Raw genomic sequence first — 9,262 nt, forward strand, 5'->3', positions numbered from 1 at the left:
GCAACCACGACAAAACAGCCAACCGTCCAGGCCATAATCTCTTCAGATTTACCAAAATATCTATCCCAGAAACAGAAAAAAATTATAGCCTCACTTAAACCATCTAACTGCAAAGGCGACAACTGCCCTCCCCAAATAATCAAGGATGCTGCTAGGGATCTAGCCCCCTTCATAACCAAGCTGATCAACGCATCCTTCTCCTCCAACACCATACCAAGCAACCTCAAAGAATCTTGGGTCCTGCCTCTCCTCAAGAAGCAAACCCTAGACCCCGCCATTCCCACCAATTACAGGCCCATCACCACGGTGCCATTCCTGTTAAAGATAATAGATAGAGTAGCATACCTGCAGATTCAGCAATATCTTGAAACTCACAAACTACTAGGCACCCACCAATCAGGCTTCAGACCGAAGCACGGCACCGAGACAGCCTTAATCGATCTTAAAACCCAGATCAATGAGATTAACGACAAAGGGAACACTGCCATGTTACTACTCCTCGATCTGTCGGCAGCATTTGACCTGGTGGATCACGCAGTCCTGTGCGAACACCTGGCCTCAGCAGCCCACTTCTCGAAAGAAGCCATAGCCTGGATCCAATCATTCCTGGACAACCGAACTATGAGGGTCTTCTCCACCCTAGCCTCAGCAGACCCTATTAAAATAACCTGTGGGGTGCCCCAAGGCTCCTGCGTCTCTCCCACCCTCTACAACATCTTTACCAAGCCCCTATTTGACAAGTTGGACAGACTGGGTGTCTCATATACCAATTATGCAGATGACACCCAGATCCTCATACCCCTCTCAGGCAACTACGCTTCAGATACGGCCTTGGTAAACAAAATATATCTCATCATTCAGGCATGGATGGCCACACACGGTCTATGTCTAAATGATGAGAAAACCGAAATCCTGCTCCTCGGATCCAATACCAATCTCAAAAAACTCAGTTCCAACTATAAGGCCTTCAACATTGATGGCAATACCATCACAGTGGCCAAAACAGTGAAAACACTAGGCTTTCACCTTGATGCAACCATGTCACTAAAAAAACAAGTCAACTCACTAGCATCCTCCACCGCCTACACATGCAAGCTAATTAGGGCAAGTAGAGCCTTCCTCACCCAAGCTAGCTGCATCATCATAGCCAACGCCCTAATACTATCCAGACTGGACTATTGCAACGCCATGTACCTAGGAGCCAACAAATGCATAACCAACAAACTACAGACACTACAAAACAACGCTCTCAGAACAGCCCTCAACCTACCCTCTAAGGAACACATCTCCAACAAAAGAAGAGAACACAAATGGCTTAAAATCCATGACCGCATCTCCCTCAAAACGGCATCACTCACCCACAAATGCTTAAACAACGCAGCCCCCCCCTATCTCGCATCCAGAATAAAGAAAAAAACGTCCACCCGCCCCACCAGATCAATCAATTCCTACTGCCTGCAGGTACCCAATTTCAGACAAAAGAAAACCGGCGGCAGCAGCTTCCCTGTCCTGGCAGCCCAACACTGGAACGCCCTCCCACTCCACATTAGGACTGACCAATCCTACTATAGCTTCAGGCGAAACACCCTCACTTGGCTGCGGGCCAATGATCCTCACAACTAACCCTGCCATCTAATCTGATCATGCCAATGCTATAACCTGACTACCATGCACAGCCTTAAATTTGTAAATATGTAAATGCAACCGAACTGCCCCTACGCACAGTATTAATATGTAAATTTGTAAGCCTTCGCTCAATTATATGTATATATGCACATCCCACACAATGTAACTGTAAATGCAATGCACTTTTTCTCATGCCTATCTTATTCTGTAACCAAGTTTTTAAGTAATCCTATCTTCCTGACCTCTGTTGCGCCCTGTTACTTCTGGGTTTTGCGCGCTATACGAAATAAATAAACAAACAAACAAACAAACAAACAACCCAACAATCTACCCGGGTCAACGGAGAACTACACTTACAACTCATGCCACTGTTAGACCCATTCAGAAATTCAAGTGAACACAGCCACACCAGATCACTCACTCACCCAATCGCACCATAATTAAAGGCAACTTGCTGTCACTAACACAAACGCAACAAAACCCAGCTGCAAATGTTGGCCTGACATTTGAGCCCTTCTAAACAATTCTAAACACCCCCATAGTGACCACAGCCGAAGATGAAACATTGCCAAGGTTCTGAGATTGACCAAGAAGAATTCAATGGCAATCCCAGAAACCACCTAAAAATTCACAAGGAAAAAACAAAAGATACAATATCACTTGCATCTTAAGAATTTCAAACGAAATCCCTGAACCTTACCTACTCCGTAAGGTCACCAAAAACGAGCTTCACATAGCTTCAGGCAGTAGGGCTCTGCTAGATGCCTCTGGGCTCCGCAGAACCACAACTCAAAACAACATAAAAGCTTCTTAAAGCTTCATGTGAACTCTGCAGAGCCAGAAATCAACACAACATAAAAGCTTCGCAAAGCTTCTGGTACTAGTCTCCTACTAGAAACCTCAGGACCCCGCAGAGTCACTAACCAACACCCATCAAAACTCCAACAAGTTTCCAAACTAGTCTGCCACTAGTAAACATCACTGACTCAACAGAGCCACAAAACACCAAACCAACACCTCCAACTCCGCAGAGTTCCTTGGCAAATCCTGGTCATGCACTAAGCTGACCCAAAACTCCCACATACTACTTCAAAACATACATCAGACACAGATACACGCAACCCCCACAAAGAATGTTAACTGCTAAGAAGCGCTGCAGTCGCTCTAGCAGAAATCTTAGGTTGGACACCAATAACACACTAACAACATACCAATCTCACCATTCTTCAATGTAGTTATTACTAAGCATTGCAATGACAGAAACATTCACATAGTAAATTGCAGTTTTCATTTCCTAAAAGTCCATGTTGCCAGTACACGGGCAACTCTAAATGCTGAAATGCCTCAAGAATGTTATGCTACGCATAATGTGGATAACATCACTCTGATTGTGCACGATAACCACATTCCTCATACAAGCCACTCCAGCAAAACACATTCTGACATGCTGGAGTGAAATCATGTTTAGCTGCAACCTAAAAGTCCATGTTGTCACCAAGAGGACAACTTTAAAATCCTGAAAATTCTCAAGGTTGTTAGATCTAACAAGTATGCATTCACATTCTGTTCATGTATTAGTTGCCAACTGCTAATTATACAACTCAACTTAAACACTGCTGCAATAATCACTATTCATCCATTACCACTACGGAAATGAACACGACTCGCATCCGATGGTATCACCCTTGACTTACATAAATCCTCCATGAATACAATGCGAACCAGATCAGAAAACAACACTAACGCTGCTTCCAGCAGTAACATAGCCGACCTTGTTTCACCCAGACCCAAGATCACTTGATGGCATTTCTGCACTGTGCAGCAATAACATTTCACATTGTCCCCAGGTCCAAACTTACTCTGCGGATGACACAATAAAGTTTCTTAAGCCTCGTGCTGGAGACTGTACACCTCGCTCCAACTTGTACCGTATCGTTCATGCTTCTAAACCGGCAGTTCGGAGCTCCACTCTTACGCTCTTCATGAAGACTTCCTGGAAACGTTGTTACGTTTCAAGGTTCCTTTTCTCTAAAGTCATTCCTTCCGACAGCATTTACACCCCGCGTATCATCGACACCAAAGAAACGTACTACATCACAGTTCCACAGCGGAATGCAGGTAAACAGCAGAGTTCTAAAACGATCGCCATCACCCACAGCCATGGTCATGGCGTCATCAATCACAATATGGGAGCAGAGCCTGACTGAGCTCCGCTCCACCAACGGTCATCTGCTGACGCAAACCGCTGCCTCCACCTTTACTTCAGTTCGCCTGTCCCACGAGACACGGCAAAAACACTTTTCACAGTCATCAATAGAGGTGCCATAACACCTCTTAGCAATAATCCAAGAAACCAACACGATGGCACCATAGTCACTCGAGGATGCAGCATACTTAAAGCACAAGCAGGATACTTTTACCCTGCGGGTGGCAGAACAAACTCACTCTGGTATCCTCTTAGCTTGGCTCTTCCAGCTACTCATGCCTTTGAAACCCATTACTGGCATCCTCTCTTGATCCTCTGGACATGGCAGAGCACCCTCTCATCTGCTCAGAGGGTCTGTACTCCTGGACAGTTTCTTTATCGCTCTAGCGTCTGCTAGGGATCCCTTGGGCCATGCTGCCTCACACAGCCCTGGGTGCTTTCATTTCACCAGACTCTTGGGCAGCCTCTAATGACTCCTGGGCTACAGCAGGGGATACTCCCTTCTTCCCAGGGGTTTCTTCTGACAGGCTGCTTATAAAACCTCTCTTCTGACAGGCTGCCCCTTCTAGCCCTGGGTGCTTTCCATTTCTCCAGACTCTTGGACAGCCTCTAAGGACTCCTGGCCTCAAACAGGGCACTCTCCCTTCTTCCCAGGGGTCTCCTCTGACAGGCTGTCCCTTTCAGCCCTGGGTGGTGGGCACTGACCAGTCCATGCGGGGCAGTGGGCTCTCCCTCACTTCCAACAGTCACTTTTTATCCACTTGCCTGCACCCCCCGCAGCAGAGTCTTTCCTCCTCTCTCACATGACATCACACGGGTACCTGCTTCCTTTTGCTTCACTTGCTGTCCACATAAAAGTCCTCCTTCACCATACCTTGGACCACCTTCGTCGCCAATTGTTATGACCGGCTGTTGGTCATAGGGTTCCCTCCAAGGGACAGTCTGGATATACAGGCCAGGTACGCATAGTGGTTACTTTATTAGGGTTCTTCTGTTACAAGGATCAGATGTCATCATAATTATTAGATTATTAAATAAAGAGGAAAGGGACAGGAGCCCACTGGCTCCCACCACCCAGGCTAACATCTTGTAACTGCCTGGGTTAGAACCAATACATCTCTGAACATTCTAACCTCGCACTCACAGCTTACATTCTAATGATGACATCAATCCTGGCACAGCATACATGCAAGCACAGGAGCCAACCCTAACACCTCCTTTCCTTCAACAGACAAACATATGTCAAACTCATCATCAGGAAACCAACCTTAACATGACCTGACCCCTCTGACCCGACAGGTGTAGTGCCCCCTGAAGAGCACTGCCGCCACCCCTCGTTATCAAATCCTGGCTCCGCCACTAGTGACACTCCCTAGTGATAGTTCCCATGGTAATGACCCTCCCTGCCCACCCCCTATCGAGCCCCCACCCCCACTGTAGTGAAACACAACTATAATGAAGCTCCCGATGCAGAGGCGTCAAGGCCTTAGAATTTTGAAATTCTCCCTCCCTGTTTCACTCGGTCCAAATTAGCCCTCCCTACCCATCTCATCTCTTCTGCCTAACGCAGGGGCAGCAGCCATCTCTACCCAAACCCTCCAGACTCCAGCCTCCGCACCCTCCACGACAGGGCCATCATCCATCTCTCTGCAGCCACTGGACAGTGTGGATGCAGCAAAAGAAGTGAATCGTGATCATGGTCCTGCCCAGCAGAGTGACCCAGGGATGAGGAGGCCCGGAATCGGAACACGGATACTGAAGTAGAGAGGGTGCGAATGAGGGACAAGAAGATTGTGAGGGGGTGGCCATTTTGGTGCAGAAATGGGCAAGCAGATGATGTGACTGGGAAAGGGGAAGACTAGCAAGATGGCGGCCTCAGCAAGCTACAGCAAGGAGCCTGGGGGTTTAAAGTGCTGACGGCGTGACACATGGAAGGCATTATAAAGAACAAACGGCTGGAGCAAATCTAGAGACGTCTGGAGCATCTCCGAGATGCTCACATCCAAATGTGTTTCACAGTGATTTCTGCACAGGTGAAGAGGCGCTCCAGGGTCCCCAACATAGTGAGTGCAAATCGGAGCTGCTCGCAGGCGTTGCCTCCATAATCCGTTGCTTTAACAGTAAATGAGTTTGGTATTAAATCAGGAAATGCAGTAAAACGTCTAATGAGGTTGTAAGACTTTTTCCCCCTTCTTTTGAATGGGAGGCCTGCTGTGTACCCCTCGAACAAACCTAGGAGCAAAAAAGGGCTACTGAGAAGCTGGACCACCCACATCCCCAGGGTCTGCTCTGCTACTTAGACCCACCTGCGCCATACTGATCTAGGGCACTGAGACTCCCCAATACCTTGGTTGCCTTTCTTCCTCGCCACTGCCCAGTGCTGGGGCGCCATGCAGCCCATTAAACAAAGTAGATTTCTGACAAGATGACTTATTAAAAACACCATCTGATGGTGGTTCTTTAAAGAGGTGCAAACCTAAGTCGTAGGTTTTGTTAGGCGGTATTTGTAAAGCGCAATGTTTGCCATTTTCATGCCATTTGTTGCCTGGCCAAGCCGATTTACCCTCACCCAAGTTCTGAAAGTGGGAGCTGGGATGTGAGCGCTTTAAATAATTAAGCCATTTAATTTATATTATTGCGGTGTTAAGTAGCAGACCCAAATACAGGAGGTGATTTAATTGCAATTGAAACCGAACGTTCTAAGGGGTGACCTTCCTTGCAATAAGCAACCCTCTGTGGTCCATCTTTACTTTGTTCAGATGCGACTCCCCTGCTATACTCAAATGCTGCACTGTACCATGATCAGGTGATACTCCCCACTATAGTCCCATGCTATACTCCACTATGCTCGGATGCTACTCCCCACTATACTCGCATGCTATACTCGCCATGCTCAGATGCTACTCGCTGCCATACTCCACCATGCTCCGATGCTAAACGCCACAATGCTCGCATGCTACACTGTACCATGCTCAGATGATACTCCCCACTATACTTGCATGCTACACTGTACCATGCTCAGATGATACTCCCCACTATACTCGCATGCTATACTCGGCCATGCTCAGATGCTACTCGCCGCTATTCTCCACCATGCTCAGATGCTAAACGCCACAATACTCGCATGCTACACTGTACCATGCTCAGGTGATACTCCCCACTATACTTGCATGCTACACTGTACCATGCTCAGATGATACTCCCCACTATACTCTGCCATGCTCAGATGATACTCCCCACTATACTTGCATGCTACACTGTACCATGCTCAGATGATACTCCCCACTATACTCGCATGCTATACTCTGCCATGCTCAGATGATACTCCCCACTATACTTGCATGCTACACTGTACCATGCTCAGATGATACTCCCCACTATACTCGCATGCTATACTCTGCCATGCTCAGATGCTACTCGCCGCTATACTCCACCATGCTCAGATGCTAAACGCCACAGTACTCGCATGCTACACTGTACCATGCTCAGATGATCCTCCCCACTATACTCGCATGCTATACTCTGCCATGCTCAGATGATACTCCCCACTATACTCGCATGCTATACTCTGCCATGCTCATATGATACTCCCCACTATACTTGCATGCTACTGTACCATGCTCAGATGATACTCCCCACTATACTTGCATGCTACACTGTACCATGCTCAGATGATACTCCCCACTATACTTGCATGCTACACTGTACCTTGCTCAGATGATACTCCCCACTATACTTGCATGCTACACTGTACCATGCTCAGATGATACTCCCCACTATACTTGCATGCTACACTGTACCTTGCTCAGATGATACTCCCCACTATACTCTGCCATGCTCAGATGATACTCCCCACTATACTCGCATGCTATGCTCTGCCATGCTCAGATGATACTCCCCACTATACTCGCATGCTATACTCTGCCATGCTCAGATGATACTCCCCACTATACTCACATGCTATACTCTGCCATGCTCAGATGATACTCCCCACTATACTTGCATGCTACACTGTACCATGCTCAGATGATACTCCCTACTATACTTGCATGCTACACTGTACCATGCTCAGATGATACTCCCCACTATACTCGCATGCTATACTCTGCCATGCTCAGATGATACTCCCCACTATACTCGCATGCAATACTCTGCCATGCTCAGATGACACTCCCCACTATACTCACATGCTATACTCTGCCATGCTCAGATGATACTCCCCACTATACTTGCATGCTACACTGTACCATGCTCAGATGATACTCCCACTATACTTGCATGCTACACTGTACCATGCTCAGATGATACTCCCCACTATACTTGCATGCTACACTGTACCATGCTCAGATGATACTCCCCACTATACTCGCATGCTATACTCTGCCATGCTCAGATGATACTCCCCACTATACTCGCATGCTATACTCTGCCATGCTCAGATGCTACTCGCCGCTATCCTCCACCATGCTCCGATGCTAAACGCCACAATACTTGCATGCTACACTGTACCATGCTCAGATGATACTCCCCACTATACTTGCATGCTACACTGTACCATGCTCAGATGATACTCCCCACTATACTCGCATGCTATACTCTGCCATGCTCAGATGATACTCCCCACTATACTCGCATGCTATACTCTGCCATGCTCAGATGCTACTCGCCGCTATCCTCCACCATGCTCCGATGCTAAACGCCACAATACTTGCATGCTACACTGTACCATGCTCAGATGATACTCCCCACTATACTTGCATGCTACACTGTACCATGCTCAGATGATACTCCCCACTATACTCTGCCATGCTCAGATGATACTCCCCACTATACTCGCATGCTATAGTCTGCCATGCTCAGATGATACTCCCCACTATACTCGCATGCTATACTCTTCCATGCTCAGATGCTACTCGCCGCTATCCTCCACCATGCTCCGATGCTAAACGCCACAATACTTGCATGCTACACTGTACCATGCTCAGATGATACTCCCCACTATACTTGCATGCTACACTGTACCATGCTCAGATGATACTCCCCACTATACTCGCATGCTATACTCTGCCATGCTCAGATGATACTCCCCACTATACTTGCATGCTACACTGTACCATGCTCAGTTAATACTCCCCACTATACTCGCATGCTATACTCTGCCATGCTCAGATGCTACTCGCCACTATACTCCACCATGCTCAGATGCTAAACGCCACAATACTCACATGCTACACTGTACCATGCTCAGATGATACTCCCCACTATACTTGCATGCTACACTGTACCATGCTCAGATGATACTCCCCACTATACTCGCATGCTATACTCTGCCATGCTCAGATGATACTCCCCACTATACTCGCATGGTATACTCTGCCATGCTCAGATGATACTCACCACTATTCTTGCATGCTACACTGTACCATGCTC

Source organism: Ambystoma mexicanum, chromosome 3q (assembly GCF_040938575.1).
Source record: "Ambystoma mexicanum isolate Mex_15411 chromosome 3q, UKY_AmexF1_1, whole genome shotgun sequence".
In the NCBI taxonomy this organism is placed as follows: Eukaryota; Metazoa; Chordata; class Amphibia; order Caudata; family Ambystomatidae; genus Ambystoma; species Ambystoma mexicanum.